This window comes from Halyomorpha halys, unplaced genomic scaffold, assembly GCF_000696795.3.
Source record: "Halyomorpha halys isolate HHAL.00 unplaced genomic scaffold, Hhal_1.1 Scaffold607.1, whole genome shotgun sequence".
Classification (NCBI taxonomy): Eukaryota; Metazoa; Arthropoda; class Insecta; order Hemiptera; family Pentatomidae; genus Halyomorpha; species Halyomorpha halys.
In genome coordinates this window covers 181,588-203,867 of record NW_027116321.1, presented here as the reverse complement: position 1 = coordinate 203,867, position 22,280 = coordinate 181,588, and the positions used below count along the sequence as shown (strand labels likewise).

The 22,280-nt window shown below is 30.4% G+C and overlaps 3 non-coding genes across 3 annotated transcripts; all 3 read left to right on the top strand.

The window, feature by feature from the left end:
* Positions 1–6,937: 6,937 nt before the first annotated feature.
* TRNAK-CUU (transfer RNA lysine (anticodon CUU)) lies at positions 6,938–7,010 on the top strand. The gene has a single exon. It is a non-coding gene; the product is annotated as a tRNA-Lys (tRNA).
* A 6,437-nt stretch (positions 7,011–13,447) lies between these two features.
* TRNAD-GUC (transfer RNA aspartic acid (anticodon GUC)) lies at positions 13,448–13,519 on the top strand. The gene has a single exon. It is a non-coding gene; the product is annotated as a tRNA-Asp (tRNA).
* An 8,065-nt stretch (positions 13,520–21,584) lies between these two features.
* On the top strand, positions 21,585–21,656 carry TRNAD-GUC (transfer RNA aspartic acid (anticodon GUC)). The gene has a single exon. It is a non-coding gene; the product is annotated as a tRNA-Asp (tRNA).
* Positions 21,657–22,280: the final 624 nt, after the last annotated feature.

Genomic DNA, 22,280 nt, shown 5'->3' with positions numbered 1-22,280 from the left:
TCGAGGGTTGTGATATGGGACTGGAGAGTTTGGGATGCAATCAAAGGGTTATTACTAACTGTGAGCACACATGTGTCATCAGGATACGAGGTAAGGAGTTGTTGGATGTCAGCTGTATAGACGGTGTAGGGGAGGGGACCGAGGATACTACCTTGAGGAACACCAGCGGATTGAAAATAGAGGGATGAATAGGAACCATTGTGGTTTACTTGGAATAATCTATTAGTAAGAAAGGAACGAATGATGAGAAAATATGGAGGAGGTAGGAATGTACGGAGTTTGTAAAGCAGTCCCGGGTGCCATACTTGTTCAAAAGCCTGCTCTATATCGAAAAAGACTCCCGCGCAGTATATATTTTTAAAGCTGAACACATTTTAGAACACATGAATTTTGGAGTGTAAGGATAGGATACGAGAAAAATTCGAAGGTTTAGTGGAGCCCCAAAGTCCAGATTGGCCTTATTATAGTCATGTAGATTAGTCTTTTGTAATGTGTTGGAAGTTTTGACCGTTTGTCTCGTAAGTGCTCTAATAGTCGAAATCGACGTGCAATTTCCTGTCTTTTCAGTCGTGCGAGGATTCCAGGTTAATCGTTTGTCCAAATGTAGTCCAAAGTAGCGGATCTCAAAAAATATAAAAAAAAAAATTAATAAAAATATCTAATATAAAGTTTATCCTGATATATTTGTTCCTATGTATCCAACTGCTCTAAGGATAATTGTACCGTAAATTTGCCTGTACTTGACACAGGAACCGATAATTATTTTCAGCTTTACAAGGATGACTTTAAATTTCGGTCCAAAAGTTGATTTCTAAATCCAAAAAAAAATTTTGAATATTGTAATAATATGATAATGATATAACTTTTAATGATATTATAACCTCATATAATATGAAACATTGTGGGTTGGAGCAGATGAGCTGGAGTCTTGGTTTCCAGTGCTTCATCATATCAACGACAGCTAATACCGAACGGTAAGAATCTTTCGATCGCTAATGAACAGAAAGCTTGATTTGCCATTACTGTGGCATTATAATTATAACCTTAGTCTACAAGAAGCGAAACGAAGGATATGAATGAAGCACTTGGAGCTTCACCTCACCTCCATTTAATGATCGAATATCAAAATTATCATGGTTAATCCATCAATACTACCCCTCCATGATCAATCTGGACATCTGTATCTGGTATTATTGTCATTCTGAATGACCGTGTAAGGGAAATAAGACCAATACTAATAAAAAGTATTCCACGGCAACAGAGGCGTTGGGAGACTTTTTTCACATATTTTTATATATTGTGTAATATTTACATTCAGTCATATTTTTAGACAATGTTATTATAGATTATAGAGTTCATTTACATATTATTAACAAATACATAAATTAAAAATAAGAAATAGGAATGAAAAAAAAATTAAACTTGAAGTAAAATAATATCTTAAATAGAATCATCCCTATATGCAGTCAGCCTGGGGAACTCCGAACCGCGCTCTTCCCCCATTTGTGGAGGACATGACTCCAGAAGTTCCCGGTGTTTCTCTCTTAACCTCGTCACTGTTATTAAAATCTAATGGGGTTAAGTGAGGGCGCTAGGCCATTTGTGTGACTAACATTAGAATAAGAGTGTTTCCGTGCAAGGGACAGCACTGCGTTATCTGAAAAACAGTAAAACGCAAGGGGGTTCAAGTAATTGAAACCTGACTCGTTTCGTTTCAAGCCTCCTAGTTACCAATAACACGATTTTGAAATCGATTATTTTCAAATTAATTTATTAAAATTCAAAAGGAAAAAAAAAAACGATTATCTAAAGCTCCTGAAAATTCTGAACCCAATGATACCCCATTCATAGCATTTAAGTGTGAAACGGCCTTATTTATGGTATAAAACCCGTTTTGGGACTGCGTATTAATATTAATTTTAATAATATAATCAGTACATAACGATATAATTATCGATAAAGGAAATTAATGACTATAATTATAAAAAGGTTGCATAAGAAGTTAAAAATTATCAGTAGGACTATCGACACCAGAGCGGCTGACGGATATAATGTATAATGTCGTGAGCTAGGGTTGATTATAAAACTAGTCAATAAGCCCTAAATGTAGAAGTCCCTAATCAGACACGACATATTCCATTGTTGGAATCCATCATGCGGCCCTTACAGCTGGTCGATACGCAGTCGGAAAAAACACTCATTCCTAGTTAGTATGGACTGACCTCGAACTGCATGGGGGAAGAGGGGAGGGGCGGACTTTGCATGCATTGAGGATTGAGTTGTAATAAACAGCGAATGCACATGCACCTCTTATAATGCACTTTCTTTCTTAAACACTTCTCTTTTTTTGTTAGTTTTTTTTTTCATTTTCAGATCATGCAGCATCATGAATTTATTAGCCACAAGGCTACAGGAATATATAAATAGGTGAACATTTATTTATATGCACATTTCTTATCTTCGCCGATAATAATTTATTCTGTTTCTATTGGCACCAATCAATCCTGTGTGTTAAGGAGTACTCCTGGGGCACACCCAGCCTCAATGAAGTGGCCACCCTTAATTAGGGAGAAAATCTAGGGGTTGACCTCTATCATGAACGAAACACCTTGTACATGAACGATGTACCTTGTAGCGGTACAGTTTTTTTTCTTTTCTTATCTTCGGTTTTTTAAGATAATTTGTGAAAAAACGGCTTCATTTCTAGGATCTAACAGTAATACCGGTATGCTTTAAATAGATGTCTTCAAGAGACTAAAAGCGAATTGGCTTTTTGGCAAACTTATAAATATATATAATGATAAGAAGATAGTTGACCGTAGATAATATATATGAGTAGAAGATGGTTGGGGGTGCGGTCAGAATAACACAATAAGTTTAAAGACTTATTTATAAGTGCCAACGTTTCGTCAAGAATTTCTAGCCTTCATCAGGGCTAAGAACAAAAAACAAGATAACATCCAGTAAATAAAGGATATATAGAACAATTAAAGGAAATAATTTTATAGAATTAATATAGATCAAAATAAAGTAATGAAAGAAATGAGAAATAAAACGTATGAATAGGTAATTAAATATGTGACTAAAATAATTTTAATAAAATTAATAAATTTCTAGCAGACAAAATAAATAATTAAATTAAATTATTCATATTTCGTTCTTTCTTTGCATTATATAACTTTATATTTTTATTCCATTAATTATGTAATTTTACTCACACTTTTAATTACCTATATGTACCTATATACACATTAATTCCCACTTCTTTCATTACTTTATATTTATATACATTCATTCTGTATAATTATTTACTGTAATCACTCTATATATCCTTTATTCACTAGTTATAATCTTGTTTTTTGTTCTTAGCCCTGATGAAGGCTAGAAGTTCTGGCCGAAACATTGGAACTAATAAATAAACTTTTTAAAACATATATATCTTATTCTCTGACTGCACCCCCAACCATCTTTCCTCACATAAATATATATACTTTGTGTAGCATGTTCCTAAAACAAAAATTGATAGGAAATGGTAACTTAGAGTTAAATTATAAACCAATTCTTTTTTTTGTTTATTTTTTCCAGTTTCAGATCATGCAACAACATGAATTTGTTACCAACTAGAACAAAGGAAAATTGTTCATTACATTTAGGTGAACATTTATTTTGATGACGCCATTAAAAGCGAATTTCCTTTTTTAGGCTGGCAAATGAGATTATAACAAAAACCGACACTTATGATTTTAGAAAATAAAAAACAAATATAGAAGAATAATAAGACAATATAATAAAAATTCTGTTAATATTATAATTGACAAAAAATAAATAAATATAAATTATGCAGATATAATAAACAAATTACAGTTACAATAGTCATCACCATCTTCTCCTCATATAATTTATCCACGGTCAACTATCTCTCATCATTAACTTAATATAGTATTTGAAGGAAGGTTTTAAGAATTTTTGAGTTGGAGTAAGAGTGATAGTGAAAGTAAAATAACTTAGATCATGTTATGTTTCCTTGTTACATTATTATTTTTTTTTTATTTTATAATCTTATAATAATATTACAGTCTCAAAACCTTTTATTTCTCTTATAAGTCCGACGTTTCGGCCAATCAGGCCATCTTCAGGGACAATCTACTTAATACAACTTTGAAATTATATAATTTAAAAAACTCTAAACTCTATGCAGGCTATTCTGCCCAGGTCAAAATATCAATTTCTAATTAGTCAATATTCATTTAAAACAGAATCAAAATCATTTATCACAGACACTATTCCTTAAAACCTTTATCACAACAATCTATATATAATTTCAAAGTTGTATCAAGTAGATTGTCCCTGAAGATGGCTGGATTGGCCGAAACGTCGGACTTATAAGAAAAATAAAAGGTTTTGAAACTATAATGGATAGAATTTAAATTATTTATTTTAAAAAAATTATTATTTTTATCATATAGTTCTTAATATAATGTTGGTGAGCTAGTCGTTTATGTTTCAGCTGAACAATGTCAAATTTATTTCTCGAGAGAGAATAATAAATAGAACAACCAGAGCGTGAAACAAAATAATAATTACTAGGAAGATTCTAGTGTGCAGGATATTCTTCAAGTGTTATTAGTACCCGCTTTTTCTTGGCTCGTACCCCCGCACTACTAATGAACGGAAGGCCATGTTGGCATTCGTTTTTTGCAGGGGGAGTTTGGCCAGGAGCCATAAAGCAGATCAGACACGGAGCAGGACAAAGTCGGGCTCAGGATGAAATATATGGACCATATCCTCCGCCATTTACTTTAAGCTTATCCAGGATAACGGGAGCAAAGGATTCCGCCAAAGCACCACTAATGACGTTGGCCATGTTTTTCTCATTTGGCGATGCTACAAAATGCAAAGCCAAATGAAGAAGAAGAAGATATTTTTGGACAAGGCATTAAAAGAAATAATGCATCAATTCAAATCCAATATGAAAATATATAGATCCTCAAAAGATTTTAATAAAATTACACTAAAATAAATCAAAATAAAATGACTCATGAATACTCTTTGTATGAGGAACAAAAACATACATAGATACTTCCATTGAAAAATGAAATATCAAATAGTTGGCAAGCCATGTGCAATGAAAGTCCGCTTAGCAAATTAAAGACTATTAAAAACAATAACTAAACCATGAACCACGTAAAATCATTCCGATCGCATGGAAGTCACAATAGCTAGATAAAAAATAAGACGTGAAAAATCTGGCTCATTAATATCTGATCAACAAGCAGCCACCTCCAAAATGTCAATATTGTCGTAGTACACTTTCATTCAGCCACATCTTCCTGCCCTTTTTACATTACGGGTTTAAGTAGATCAGGAATGGGACCAGGTGTATTAGTAGCCCTGAATATTAAAAAAAATAATCTATTAAACCAGATTTAAGCTTATTAACTATCTTAAATTAAAAGAATGTTGGGATTGAAACAAAAAAATATTTTAAAAATATATCTAAGGGATAAATCCTAATATCTAAGATAATAAATTATGTAACATGGACGTTGATGACTATTGGGTATTATTCCCCTAAAATCTTAACAAACAACAACAGTTTATTTCAAAATAATTTTTACGTGCCTGAGTTTATCTGACGAATAATAATTAACCGACGAACCACTATCACAATCTGAACCATCTTTGACGAAGTTAAGAGCCCTAAGTATTAAACTTTAAAACAAAGTTTTCAATAGCTAGAGGGGCAACCCTTGTCCGCCTTAAGGCTGACGAACTCAGGTTTTACAAATCATTTAATTGAGGCCGTCCGTAGCTCAGGTACCATCGTGGCTGAGGCGCAGGTCTTAGCAACCTAGGAACTGGCCAACGGGATAGACTTTTTCATTTTGGTGGTGGTACCACGAAATGAAAACTTGGCCCCCCCTCCCATGGTTAAAATTAGTTGGTTTCCTCTAGATAGCCCTCTGTATGTCAAAAATCAATATAGTCATAAATAAAAAAAAAAAATGTATAATTCTTAATTTACATGAATTCTGTAGTGTATTATTTTTTCAATATAGTATACGCAGAAAAAGAAAATATATTGTCTTTATCTCTGCAATTTAATTTGTACTTCAAATAACAAAAATAAATTTCTACCACCTTATACATAAAATAAATTTTACACAGCAATCACTAATATCATGTATATATATATAATTAGTCATTGTTTTTTTTGAGAGAGAGAGAGAGAGAGGAAATCCAAATTAAGGTAGGGTACATATACATTCCAAGGGGGTTCCTACATGGGTTCCAAGCCATGTAGGAATCGCAGGGAATGAACTGGCCGATCACGGTGTAAGAGAAGCACTCGCGCTTCCGGGACGGGGTAAAGTAATTTTAACTCCGTCAGAGATATGCAGGCCTCTTGTAAAGGAAGTCAAAGATAAATGGCAATCTTTGTGGAACGAAAGCCCAATGAGTAAATTAAAAATTATTAAAAAGGATGTCAAGCCCTGGAACCCAAAGAATAGGTCACACGAGGCTCACCCACTCCTATCTTATATCAAAAGAAACACCTCCAAACCGCCAGTATTGCAATGACAATTTAACAATAAGCCATGTTTTCCAACGATGCCCATATTTTACACCACACCTCAATAGCTTGGGTCTAAGCCAAGATTTCTCAAAAACCATTGGAGACGATGATAAGGCAATAGAATTGGTGTTTCAGTTTTTGAAATCACATAATTTACTGACAAAAATATAACTTGATCGGAAGAAAAAAAAATAATAAATAAAAAAATAATAAATAAATAAAATCAAAAAATAAATAAAATTTAACGAATATTAGCAAAATTAAATAAAATATAAATGGCCTTGATGACCAATGAAGTTTGGCGCCACTAAATAACCAAACAAACAAACCCAAATTAAGAAAATGGTTTTTATTCTTCAAGCCCGGCTAGCTCAGTCGGTAGAGCATGAGACTCTTAATCTCAGGGTCGTGGGTTCGAGCCCCACGTTGGGCGTCTACTTTTTAGAACTTAACTTATTTACTTCGATATTACACAATTTAAAAAAAACTGCGAAAAAAGAGTTCGAAAGTAGTAAACATGAAATATAAGGAAAGGTAATCATTTTGAAATTTTTTTTTATTTAAGACAATTTATTTCCATGTATTAAAAAAAAAAGTTATGTATTAAGTCATATTTAAAAAAAAAGAAAAGTTTTATCTTAACCGAAAAATGTTATTTTATAACATAATTATTTAAATGTTATACAAATGGCAAAAAATAAAATAAAAGTAGTAAACATGAAATCAGGAAAAGTTATTATTTTGAAAATTGTTTTTATTTAAGAGAATTTATTTCGTTGTAATGAATAAATACGTTATAATATATATTAAATTTTAACCCAAATAAAACAAATACAAGAACAAATTTTAATAAAATCAGTGTAAATTGCTTAGGAGGAATAATATTATCAAACTTTATGGTGGTCCGGAAAATGTTATTAATAACTACAAATTTAAAATATTCATCATTTTGTTTCCATGTTATTCTAAAATAATAATTATATTAAATAATTTTTGTTAATAAAAATATAATTGTCAAGGATTAACTTCTAATTAGTCGGAAAACAAAGATGAATCTAAATTGTTCAAGATAGATAAATATACGTTTTGTTATATAAAGTAATTCCTAAACTTCTTTGTACCTACCGTTTCTAAAAATGGTTCAAACGTTGTTTTATTGCATGGCAATATTTCCGGCTGACCTAGATATTCTTAAAAATGTTCAACATTTTCTTCCCCTTTATATCAATAACAAAATGGATAAAACAAAAGCTTATGTATTGGAAAAGGAAGTAAAGAAATTATTTCTTACATGCGTGGGTTCGATCAATAAGCAATATGTTTTCAACAATCGTAAAATAAGAAAGAAAATCAATGTATTATAAATTGTAAGAAGTAATTAAAAAAAAAAATGTAATAAACGACACAAAACAGGATTAATCCAAATTTGAAAAGCTTTAAGAAAACTAAGAAAATATGTCCTATTCAGGGCTCAGCATCTCAAAACTAAATTCTATCTTGTATCCATAAGTTCTCAGTTTGATTTGTGCTTCAGAAGGGAATAAATTCATGAAATATGCTTATTTTTGGGATTTCTGAAATATTTTTAAACTTAGATTTATCATATCCTTTTTCATCTCCACACCTTTTATCTTATTATATATTTATTTTATTTTTTATTATTAATTTTTTGTGCACGTGAAATGATGCTCTTATACCGGATCTACTCGTTACACACTTGCCGCAAATCCAAGACTTGTACAAATTGGTAAATAAAGGAAGAAAAAAACATCGATATCCACACATTTGTTTTGCTATTTTGACTTTTCTTGACTATTTATTCGATTTACTCTATCTAAATTAAAAAAGAAACAAAATAACGTTAGGATAAATGAAAGGAAACGTAAATATCAGCAAAATAGGTTGTAGAGGATCAAAATTCATGTAAGTAGTACCAGATAACCTATAAATTAAACCTTCATTCTAGAATTTTTATTAGAAATATTTTGATTTCATTACCTACACATATAATGTCTTCATAGATATATATTTGTGTTATATTAAATAGAAAATAAACTTTTAGTTTTAATGAACAAGATTCGAAACAATGTATTTACACCGAATCGATAGAATTTTAAAATTACATTCTTAAACTAGAGTTAATTTTTTTTTCTTTACACAAACATGTGGATGCAACTCAAACTCCTTTTGATTTGTATCCAAAAACCAGCACTAAATGGGCCTGCCTCAAATTCATGCAAACTATAAAACATTCCAAATAACCCATCTACACGGCACCTTTATATACATATCTTGCTAGTGGAAGAACACAAGCTGCCTGGAAGTGTCTACCTATCTTAACGTTGTTGAGGACCGCAGTTTCGAAACTATTTCCTTTCTGGAAAACAATAACACGCAATTCCTGGATTCCATGTAAAAAGCCTAGGATCATCACTTGTCTCTGTCGGTGTCAGTTGCCTCCAGTAGGCTGACATCACCAGGAGAAGGATAGAGTTAATTGGTAAAGGATAGAACAAGATTGGAAAAAATATTTAAATATAAGCAATAGAAAATTTTATATCAGCTGATTAAAAACTCAGTGTTATACCGAAAAAAGGTAGGAATTTCAGATGTAATTAAACATTAATTCCAATTTTTAAATAAATATATAATATTATCTTTCCAATAATCTGGTGTTTCAAATGCTGAATAGCAGTTTTAGCTACTTTAAAACTCTGACCTAGGCTAATGTAAAAATAGTTACTTTGTTGGAGAGGTTTGCTATTAGGACTGCCACGGTAATCAAACATCATCCAACCAAGTACTCCATCGGGAACCAGTACACATCGGAGGTTCGCAACCGGTTTTAGTGGACTAAGAAGTGGCCTGCCGTGGAACGTGGTTTATGCTAAGTGGTTGACAATGGCGATCGATTCCGGTTAATCAACCGGGCCCAATCAACCAAAGACCTGGCAAACACAATCAACGCTGTTCTGCCGCCATTAACCGTTCCTGTCCAAACACTGCCGCTCTTTCGTCTCGACCCGAAACCTCGATCAGATTGTATTCATTTTTATCGTATTGTTCAATCTGTTACGAAAGTACTTTTTTCCTTTATCTATGAGTTAAAATTACTATTTTATCTTACATACTTAAATAGTTTGTACTAAGTTTTAACGGACCGAACATACCAATCCATACTGAAAATGTTTTTTACTAAAATAAACAAAAGGCACAAATATGACCTTTATAAATAAGTTAGAATGGGATAAATAAAATATATATATTTTTTTAATTGCACCCTTTTCTTCCTTATTAAAACATGAAACCTAAACATTATTGATTTGAATAAGATCAGGAAAAATACATATTGCCCACGAATGAGGAAACATCGAATTCGGATAAAATATCAATTGAAATTATGGATTGTTAAGTAAACGAAAAATATCGGTAGAAAAAATAAAAAAAATTATGTCCGAAAAATTCTATTAAAATTAATACTTCAGGATTTTAAAGTACGCTAAGAATGAATGTGACTGATTTTTTCAAGAAAAAAAATAGCCGAAACCTCCCGTTTTCAGCCTTAAACAACTTAAATACTCAACTATATTGTCGTTTTCAAACCAAATTTAGCAACGTGTACTTTATCAGAAATTTCGACATTTTGACTATTATAACTAGTTTATTGAACAAATTTTAGTATAAAATGACTGCAAAGTGACTCAAAGAATTATATGGTGAACTTTTGTCATGTGGCAATAATTGACAATTTATGACCTGTTTTGTTCATAAATTATTCTAAAGAGCAAATAATAACGTACAACAAATATGACTTTAATTCAATAAAAAGGAAGATGGTCTCGGTGCGCCAAAGAGGAACGCAAATAGTCGTAAAACTATTTATTACTTTGGCAGTGACCTGTTGACTGAAAGACCTGATGAAACCCAGAAACGCTAGCTCATAATAAATGGTTTTACGACTATTTTAGTTCCTCTTTGACCGCAACGAGACCACCTTCCTTTTTATTATAACACACGGTCAATCATCGATCTTTCAACTTTAATTTAAATTAATTTTCAAAAATCTCATCCAACTAAAATTTTACAGGAGAAAGTTTATATTTAATGTCTCAAATTTGTACTTTATACACTTAGCAGATATTGTTTGGCACAAGGATAATATGTATTATTTATCTTGTTTTATCATTATTTCTTTAATTTTATTTTCTTTGTGCTTATTTGATGATATATATGTTATTAATTAAGTTTTGCTTATTATAGTTAGAGTCTCAGCTCCTCTCAATTTAGCCAGTTCTGAATTTCAAATTCTAATTGTAAGAAATTATTTCTATACAATTCCCGAGAGCTCTGTTGCGGTTAGTGGGTGTCCAATAAGCTCAGTAACTGAGTAGCTAGATGAATAATGAAGTAACCTCTCCATTATTAAAGGCTGAAAACTACTTGAGCGTGTATGGTTAAATTATTGATAGCTGTATCAACAAACTCGAAGTTATTAGTGCCTGTGGCAGCCATGTAGTATGAACTTTGGCAGGGTTGGTACTTGCATGGGACGTAGTTGTTAATTATAAAATTTATAGCGATTATCCGTGATTCATTTTTTATTTAGGTTAATACAATCAATTGTTAATAAGATATCAAAAGACAGAAAGATGATGATATTGCTTTCCTGTCATTTATTTAGAGACATTTTTTTAAAACTATATCACCATATATGTAAAAGTTCGAACGATTTCAATTACATTCATCATATCAATGTACAATTAAATATTAATATTTAATTACATAAAGGTTATAACTGGTTGAAATAATGTAAGAGGGCTTATACTAAGTATTCAAAAACCTGAAAATATTTTATTCCATCACCATGGTTAAAATAGGTTATTAACCTTTCGATAGCCTACCTATGTCAGAAGTGACAAGGATGAGGGTCAAACAAAAATACAAAAGACTGGTAGGGTCTGGTGGGGTAATTGGGGACAAGAATCATTAGGGCTCACGTGGTAATTTGGGGAAACTAAATGAGATGGCATCTGAAAATCCGTGTTGCTATGAAGTGATAGACCTTGTTCCCGCCTTTTCTGGTTTACAGCTGGCAATTCTGTGATATGATCAGTTAACATAGAACCTTTAAAGTAAATCATAACCTAACCTACTCATCTCTCTTTTCCTAGTCCGCCGGTGTTCCTCAACGTAGTATCTTCGGTCCCATTCTTTATGCAGCTGACATCCCAACCCACCCTAACACAGTCCTAACAACATACGCTGATGACACATGTATACTGTCTGTAAACAACGACCCAACTAATGCATCATAAACACTACAGACACACATAACATCCATTGAAGAATGGTGTCAAAACTGGAGAATCAAAATAAATCCTGACAAAACCTATCAGATCACCTTTATTCTTCGTTGTAAACCTCTACTCTCCTGTCTTACAGTATCCTTTCTAAATACCCCACTAACGCCTGTTGAACAGATTCGATACTTAGGACTTCATCTTGACAAGAGACTTCCTTGGAATCCACATACGAGACTGAAACGACAAGACAAAACTGCTCGTAGATTTCGATTGCTACTACACCTACTTGACAAACCCTCTAAGCTTCACATTAACTACAAAAAATTATTATACACTATGATAATTAGACCAATTTGGACATATGGAATTGAGCTCGAGGGCTCTACCAAACCATCAAATTCCTCCCGCATCCAATCCTTACAATCAAAGTGTAAATGTAACATCCCACATATTTACTTATTGTATTTATTATTTTGTACAGTTGTAAATTACATTAACTAAATTTTAAAAAAATTCAACAATACTATTGGAAAAGAAAAAGGTTAGAATTTCGCAACGAAACATTTTATCGTAAGTATTTTTCTGGAAAAAAATTGATTCGCCATTGTTTTGAATGACTTATTTTAAAGCTAAAGTATTCAGCAATTTCTTTAAAGTTTACATGTAGTTCGATCATGAAAAGAAGTATATTCGCCATATTTGTATTTGTTAACAGTTAATTGCTACTAAAAAATAAATAAGTAAAAATTACGAAATGTACTCGTTTTTCCAGGTAAGTTTTTTAAACTAATAGTCTCGTAAGTCTTCTCTTAATAATTTTACATTACATATCGAAAAATAATCATTCCTGTAAGAAAAGTATATGAAAAGGAATATATTTTTTCTTATTTCTTCACATTCTCGTATGAGGAACTAAGTAACCAGTTATTTTCAAATACAAGAATGTCTCAAGTTATGGAACAAAAGTGAGTTAATATAAAATACTCAAGTTGGTTATATAGCTTTGAGAATTAGGTAAATAAAAAACTTTCTTAACGCCACCGTAATCCCATTATCCTTAGCTATATTAGTGATGTCATAATATTGTCAAAGATTTTTAAAATTATTTTCAATAAAAGATAAAATTGATCTTGATAAACTGCGGAGGGGTTGTATTTTATTAAAAATTAACTCAATTTTTAAGAAGTATTATTTGAACAATGAATAATGAAAGTTCTTTTTTTTTTTTAGAATGATACGTATAGTAAAGTAAATTAATATTTATAAACTATAATTAATTAAATCTACTGCTACAAACCATGAAGGGTATTTTGTGTTTTATTCAATAAAAGGTACCCAAATTCATGAGACTGGGTGTACCCTCCCGAACCTGCACGGTTGACTCAAGGCTACAGTGTAGCAAAAGGCGGATTTGAACCCGGATCCTTAGGATTAGTAACACAGTGCCTTACCACTAAGCAACCCACTCTCATAATTATTATTAATAATTAACTAATTAATATAATGTGGACGTATTCTTACCTCAGTATTACTTAATTTTTAAATATATTGTAATTGGATTAACAAGTCCTCGGTAGTATAGTGGTAAGTATCCCCGCCTGTCACGCGGGAGACCGGGGTTCGATTCCCCGCCGGGGAGGTTCTTTTTTTATATATAAATTATAATTAAGTAAATTTAAATCTATTATTATAAATTGATTAAAATTTATTTTTAATAATGATACATTGTTTTTTGTTTTATGTTTATTAGAGTTTTTAATGATAACTTCTACTGTCTTTCTTTTTTCTTTTGCTTTTCCACACTAAAAGTTTTGTAATATAATTTTAGAAACTTACTAACTTAACTTAGCTTTGGAATACGATCATATAAATAACTGTACAAAAACCAGTATTTGTTTCTCAAAATTTGTACAAAGCACTTAACAACTATTAAAAAAAAACATTAAATAAACTAAGCTAAAATAAATTCAAGTTTATTTCATCAATGACTTTATTATAGCAACTTTCTTTAAGCAAAAACCTTTATTTTATTAATTAATTGTAAGATCAGTAACTGAATTATGGTTTGATTCCAAATAAGATCCAACGGCCATTTCTAATTCTTTTAATGGATGTTTCTTAAAGTAAATTATGTATCTGATTTCTACTGAAATATAGAAGCTGAACTCAATAGAACATCAAATTTGTTATGATTTCATGATATTGGGATAAGTAACCTAAACCCAATATCATGAAATCGATATTGGGTTTAGGTTACTTATTAAGTGCCGTCAGATGTGTACACAAGTACTTTTAACAAGCAATGTATTTTAATGTATTAAAATTTTTTTAAAACCCATGAACATATGGAATTGAGCTCTGAGGCTTTTTGAGACCTTCTAATTTAAATTAATGTTTGAAGTATCACCGATGGGTGGTGCCTTCCCAAGATTTTCAAGTGTATATGAAACATACAACATATTTACTTATTGTATTATTTTGTACAGTTGTAAATTACATTAAATAAATAAAAACCCAGGAAGTGTTAGAAATGGAAAGCTTATCCGATATAATAAAAGGAAAATATGAAAAGCTTAAAAATATCCATCCGTTTTAAGATACCTAATAGAAAAATATCACAATGCATTATAATATGTCTTTTTTTTCCTATTCATTTAAAAAATTGCATCTAATATAGTCCGACCAGAGGTAATATCTATCGGTAGGTACCAAAATAATAAATAATAATGATAGACAAAAGTGAAATTTATTAATTACAATTTTGTCTTTTAGGGTGTTGTTAAGGCTACTACAATTTATAAGCTAGATTAGTACAATATGAATAAAGGGATCTCTAGTGATAAAACTAATAATTCAATATCTATAACTAAGCACACACATATATATCTAATATTTATCGTAATATAATGAATAAATATGTGGAGTTAAGAAAAAATTCAGGCGATATGGTCATTATGTGAATCAAAATCAGTTATTGGGAATCATAGAAGTAAGAAAGTACTCAGTAAAATATTTCTTTTTTGGTTTTGTTTGTTGTTGATTTATTTATTAGTTCTTCTGGTAAGCTATTGAACAGATATGGTACCGTATAGTTTAAAGTACGTTTACCAAATATATTGTTATATGGTTCGATAAACTTAATTTTTTTTCTGAATTTTTTTAGATATATTATTTTTTTCCTAAATAAATTACTATCTTTACATTTTAAGATAATTTTGTAAAATGCGATAATTTAGGAGGTAAAGTAGCAACAATTTTAATATTTTCTGCTTTATTATTACTGTGCGTTACTGTTCTTAATGTTCGATGATGTAGATTTGCATGTTTTGATAAATGACTATCATCATTGGCACCATAACATTCAATCCCATATCTTAATATCGATTCAAATAATGCTTTGTACACCATTATTAAAGCTTCCCTGTTAAGTACAAATTGGAGGTAATGAATTTTATATAAGCATACTATAAGTCTCTTTAAAACATTTACTATGTAGTATAAATAAAGAATATTATTATGATGGTTACCAAGAAAAAGCATTATCCACCTACACACCTAGAAAATTATATTTTTTAACAACATTTAATATTTTAAAGCAACATATTTTATATTATTATTGTTAGTGTGGGGTTTGATTTTACCTTATAAATATTAATTGTTGTCTTATTGGGGTTATGCATATTTTTTTAATTTGTCAACCAGAAATATTCTGGAAATTATACCTCTAGAGGACAGATTAAACGAGCATGAACAAACTTGAATTTCTTCCAACAATGTCTTAAGATTAATTTTTTTTAAATCGTAATATTTAAATTTTCGAAACGTGTTTACTGACAGCTATTAATCGCTCGATCTTCTCTGGCTGCAACATCAATCTCCAGGTCCTTTTGTACCTCAGTGATGGAAGAGCGACTAAGGACCACACAGGCATACATGCACGCTCCGAATCATGGTTGGAAAGGTCACTTGGAAACAATGCCACCAGGATCTAATTCATTTAGTGTTAGCTGTCAAAGGTAACGTTCTGGATTATTGGCACCATAGTAACTATCCCGAGGTTACCTGAAATAGCATACTGTTGTACTGTCTCCACTGGTCCAGTGGTTCATGTCTGTAAGAATAATTCAGGAACACACGCTGAAATTGACCAGAGAGCAGAGATAACAGACAGGTGAGAAATGCAGCGATGTTGATTGGTGCATCTAAATAATCACATCTCGAAATATATAGAAATAATATAAAATTCCAGTTCAGAAGAAGAGAGTTCAGAGAGTTTGTGAAGAGGTCTACACAGGATACAAAAAGAAATATCATAAAACCTGACAAAATGAGAATCGATCGCTTTCTCTACTCTAGCTTTCATAGAAAAATCCAAAAATAAAAGTATTATTTTTTTAATAACAGAGAATAACCTGTTTTTATTTTATTGAAAACTGGTATTTAAGTTTTTGGATGATAAAAACTAATATGAACTTTTATGTTATTATAAACTAATATGACTACATGTTTCTCAAAATATCCTGTGACCTATTAAAATTCATCAATAGCATATTTTCCTTTTCATTGATAAGATTTTTTTTTGTTAAATACTAACAGTAAAAGATTATGGGTTTTTTTTTTATGAAAGCTAGAGCAATAGCTTTCAAATAGAAATCCGAAAATATTAATTTTCTATGAACTGATAATAACTTGGTTTTTAATTTTGTTTAAAACTGGTATTTAAGTTTTTGGATGCTAAAATCAGATATAAACTTTTTTATAATAATATTTTTTTTAATTTACTTAACTTGAAGTGACTATATATTTCCTGAACTTTCCTGTGACCTATTAAAATTAATCAGTAGTACATTTTCCTTATTATAGATAAGATTTTTTTTTTGTTAAATGGATATTAAGAGTGAAAAATAATGGAATTTGATATATATATAGTACACTACAGTAAATATTGAATTAAAGCTTAGTATGTTCAGATTTCCGCTTATTCAGACCTCTTTTGATAATTCAGTATAACATTCTGGTCGTCTTCCGATTCAGTTCTCCCTAAGCCCAGTACGAACCCTAATATTCAAAAAGACAAATTGCATAAGGATCCTTGGCGAGCCCTAAGGAATATGATTTTTCCCAGAGAAGCTGAGCCTCCTCATGCAGGCAGGTACAGGACACAGGAGCTGGGAGGCCACGTACGACCCTTATTGGATCAAAAATCGCTGGCCTGTCCTTTATGCTAAGGATGGCCTCCGGCCTATCTGACAAACCGCATTACTTCACTTCTCCCCGTCCCATGTGATAAAGGATATGGTATGTGGAAACCGTATCACATAAAAATCTATATAATATATATAAACTCCACAAAATTTTAATCACTCACTTTTCGGGAGCACCCTGTTCGATCAACAAAGGTTCAACTTAATAAAAACCTGCATTACGCACAGCGATACATGGCCACTTAAGCAATCTAAAATCTTGGAATAATACAAAAAAGAGCTGGTGCACTTCAAGTATAGATTTAGCCCAAAAGTGATCATCATGTGTACCCCAATTGTATCTCTTTTATAACAATTAATTTAATTATGTCTCGTTCTAGATCAATATTTAATTCCCACATCTATACTGTATTTATATTTAGTTATTTTTCTTATCCATGTAATTTTAATTCTTGTTATCTATTGTTTTTAATAATTATTTCCCTTCTCTAACCACTTGTTCTAATTATATCATTTTAGTTATTGTATATTATACTTTAGTTATTTTTTTGTTTCTGTTATCTTTTCTTTTAATATTTTTATTATAGTAATAACTTATGTAATTTTAATTCTTGTTATCTATTGTTTTTAATAATTATTTCCCTTCTCTAACCACTTGTTCTAATTATATCATTTTAGTTATTGTATATTATACTTTAGTTATTTTTTTTGTTTCTGTTAACTTTTCTTTTAATATTATTATTATAGTAATAACTTATTACTTACTGTATGTATGTAATGTGGTGTTAAATGAGTATGTACACTTTTTTTTAATTGAACTCCTGTATAGGATTACTATGCAAGAGGAAAAAAAGTATATTTATATATAGAGATAGATTTGAATTATATTTGTTTTAATACTATAGACGTAGTTCTTATCCACCTAACGGCAGACCAATATCCATTTTACGTATTATACAATTGTTGAGATATTATTATTATTTGTTTCAATATAGTGTAAAAAATATAAATAGTTGTGCTTTCTTTTCTAACTCTTGAGGTTTTAAGTTTTCACCTCGTCGTCTAGTTCGAACTTTTTCTAATTATTCATGATTTAAGACTTCAAATCGATCTTGCGTATAATATTAATTTATATAATGTAGAAATAAAGGCCCGAGAAAAAATATATAGTAAAAATTCAGCGAGAATAAAAATTTAAATAAATTTTTTAAATAGAGGCGAAATTATTTCTTTCACTTGAATACAACAACAGTGAAAATAACAAAAAAAGATAATAATTTAAATCATGTAGTTATAAAACATTGTTATACTATAAGTGTAAAGATGACGTGATATGCAAAACGAAAATTGAAAATAAGACAAATATATGGATGCCAAAGTGCATGAGTATTGGATAATTGTCCCGCAACGTAGTACAAGCAAAATATTGAATAGTTTACATTCTATTTTCAAGTTATTTCACCTCAACAATTTTTTTTTTTAAATACTTTTATTTATTGATAGATATTAAAATCTGCCACACAGTTGTGGGCAATAGGTAATAGTAATGAATGGTCTCATACATACTAAATAAAATTAAATAAATAAATGAATAAAAACAAAATTCTTAAAATATATACAAACAGTAGAATAAACAAAATGAACATAATCACACTATGTGTATGAAAAAAAAAATATCTCTAGTCACACCTCAACAATTTAAAAAAATTAATATTATACAACTCTCCAAAAAGAAAATACAGAGTTTAAATAAATCGTAAGAAATATATGAGAATAGATTATAATTTAGTGACTTAAAAAATGTTACTTATATTAATTAGTTTTATACTAAAAAATGTGTATTTAAGGTGCTATATTTTTTTCTCAATATTTTTAATTGAAATATAATAAATAAACAGAGCGAACTATCACATTTCATAGATTAGATACGTTAATAGAGTGAATGCAACGGCTTAGGGTTCGTTGATTGAATGTTGATTGCAGTAAACGTTTACACAGGGACCTCGCGCCAGATATATCTTATATTGTATGTTAACAAAATAAAATATTGAGCAATTTTACACAGACAGGGGCCGCCTTATGAATTTCGGCAAAACGGGAACTCGGACCCGGGGATCTCTGGTATTGGAGCGAGGATGGAAGCATGCCAGGAATGCACTATCTGTCACAGTCAGACACGAATGGAATCTGCGAATTGGGCTTCATAGCACAATGCTCGGGTTTGAACCATTGTGTTCCCCAAGCCCGGTCGTTATTCTTATATTATACTTCCTATTGTAATGCATTTTTCCCTCTTAGCTGGTCTGCTATCAGTTCATAAAATACTTGATAATAATAAATCGGTAATGGGTACGTTTACACTATAATAGAAACTCTAATAAGTTATTGTAGCAATTTAACAATAAGATCTATGAAAGTTGTTCCATATATCCTGGGAAAGATTTTCATAGGTAATATTTGTTCTTAAAAGTTAACACAAAGTTCATATAGAACATAATCCGATTCTCATCTTAATAGGAGAAAACAGATATTTTGACTGGCAGTCTTTCCTTGAGACCATACGGACGTATCTGTATCCTGTTCTCCCAGAGTAAGTCCACCTCAAGAAAAATTTCTACATTTAATAAGCTTCTACTGGGATAAGGTTAGATTTTTATTCTGATAAGCCAAAAAGTGTAGTGTGAAATGAGTTGTATCACTTTTTATTCTGTAAAAACCATTATGCTAAAAAATAAGAGCTTTTTAACTAATCGAAAATTATTTAGGGAAACTCAAATAGAATTGGACCATCATAAATAAGATAATATCTTATGTAAACATTAATAAAGATGTTAAAGATATTGAACACTATTAAAGATAATAATAGTGTTCAATACTATCTTTAATAATATTTAAAGACAATATTATCTTCTTTACGATAGTGCAATTGTATTTCAATTACCCTTAATAGTTTTTGGTCACTCAAAAAAGCGCTTAATTTATATATTCATAAGTGTGTTCACTTCACATTATAATGATGAGCTTCAATTTCGTATAAATGAAGTCGAGATTTCTTTCTTTTCGGACTAGTTAAAAGTTTGGTCTTCATTTGCAAAAAATCGCAGTGCACAATTAGATTTTTTTTTGCATACTTTAATTCTTTTTTATAGAGTTCGTTTTGGTTGGTAGGAAACTGTAAAAGGTTTAACAAAGATAAATCTCACTCTCTTTACGAGAAAATTTTGCCTAATATACAATCCTCCGATTTAGAATTACTTAACTAAAATTTTAGTTATTTGTTTTATTTTACTTGTAATACCACAGGGAAAAAACAAAAAAAAACGTAGAAGTGGTTTCACGAGGTCATATAGATTTTGAGTTACTGGGTTCCAGAAAATGTTTTAAATAAATAAACGGTTCTAATGTAGTTAACATTCTATGTACAGGATACATATCGTAACACATAATATTTTCAATGCTTCATCATGTATTAATAAATACATGTTATAAATCCATTATGAATAATATTCACTTGTAAATGCATGATGGTGATATTTTATCATGTAATGTAAATATTTTATGGGCGACTTTTCTATGATGGAAATATGAGCAAAATAGGTTTTAGTCGAATAGTTAATTAGGTTAATAGTTAATTAGGTTTTATTCGATAGAAACCAATGGCTGGGTCCTCTTTTGTTAGTGCCCATCAGAGGTGAATTTTAACTGGTTGGGCTGCGTTACCGTTAATCTGTTGAAGCTGCAGCTAAAATTCAGTTTTAATCTTGGCTAGTTTGCCACCAATTACAGATGTTGCCAAGCTGCCTTCCATGGAGAGTTACTAGCAGATAGATAACGAAAAATATCCTTGAAATAGTGGTAACCTAAACAGGCTAAAATTAATTCCAGCTTCCGCTTTAATAATTACGTGGTATTGGATATTTATATTTATTTATCAGGATAATAAATATAATTCAAAGGATTGCTGAAAATAAATCATGTATAGGTAATTTTTTTTTGTAACATACACATATGTCAGACCGATACGTTTGGACATATTTGTTGAATACTAGTCTTTTTTTCAAGACGGTGATGGTAGGATGAACTAAAAAACTTCAATTTTTCAACATTGCATCAAATCTGACAACATACATATAAAAATAAAAAATGAAGACATAGTGATTTTCTTGAGGAGTTATGAAACTTTGACTGGACAACAAGAATTTGGATGGTATTTAGTTCAGCAAGTTCAAAGGAATATATTTTCATTTCGAAAATAACAAAACTATAAGGAAAAAATGTTTATGGTAATTAAAAAAAAAACATAATGAATCGTCTAAATATTTTAGTGTTGAAGAAATGGATTTCAGGCATGAAATAGAGGAAATAATTTGAAATTAAAAAAAAAAAAATCTAATTTTTGTTGTAATCACAATGGATCATACAAAAGTTTAAAAAAAAAGAACAAAATTAAAAAAGCAACATAAAATTTAAGTACAATGATTTCTAAAAAATTACCACCAGTCCTCGGTAGTATAGTGGTAAGTATCCCCGCCTGTCACGCGGGAGACCGGGGTTCGATTCCCCGCCGGGGAGTATAACTTTTTTTACATATAGTGAAAAGTATTAACTTAATTCACTATTTTTTATATTCATTATTTATAATTTATAAATGTATAACAAATAAAATCTGTGTTTTGATTTTTAATATTAATTACATTCCTGGCAATCCTCCGAGGCGCCTGAAAAGAAGATGGCCTCATGACCTTATATTGTAAACTGTTTTTAGAGTTCTACTACTGGGAAGTTTCTCTACATCCTGTATCATATCATTATGTCATTATGATCAAATTTACTGGTTGTATTTATTGAATATCAATAAATAAATAAAATTTAAAAAAATAAATAAAATAATATTAATTACAATGATAAAAAAAAATTAATTCTCACGCCAAAATTAGACGCCATACGTTAAGAAGGTTGGGATAATAAACATAGAATCCGAAAACCAGAAACAAATAATCAATTGTAGATCGAAAACTAATTTTTAAATTTCCTTACCAAGGGAGTGGGACAAGATGAGAGACTGAAAAACCGATCTTTTTTGATTGTTTATTAACAAATTATAAATCTATTTTGAAGGTAAAAGAAAACCCCCACAGTAGAACAAGAGGAGTTGAATGGTTCATATTTCTTCCTATGGCTAGCACTCACGTAAGA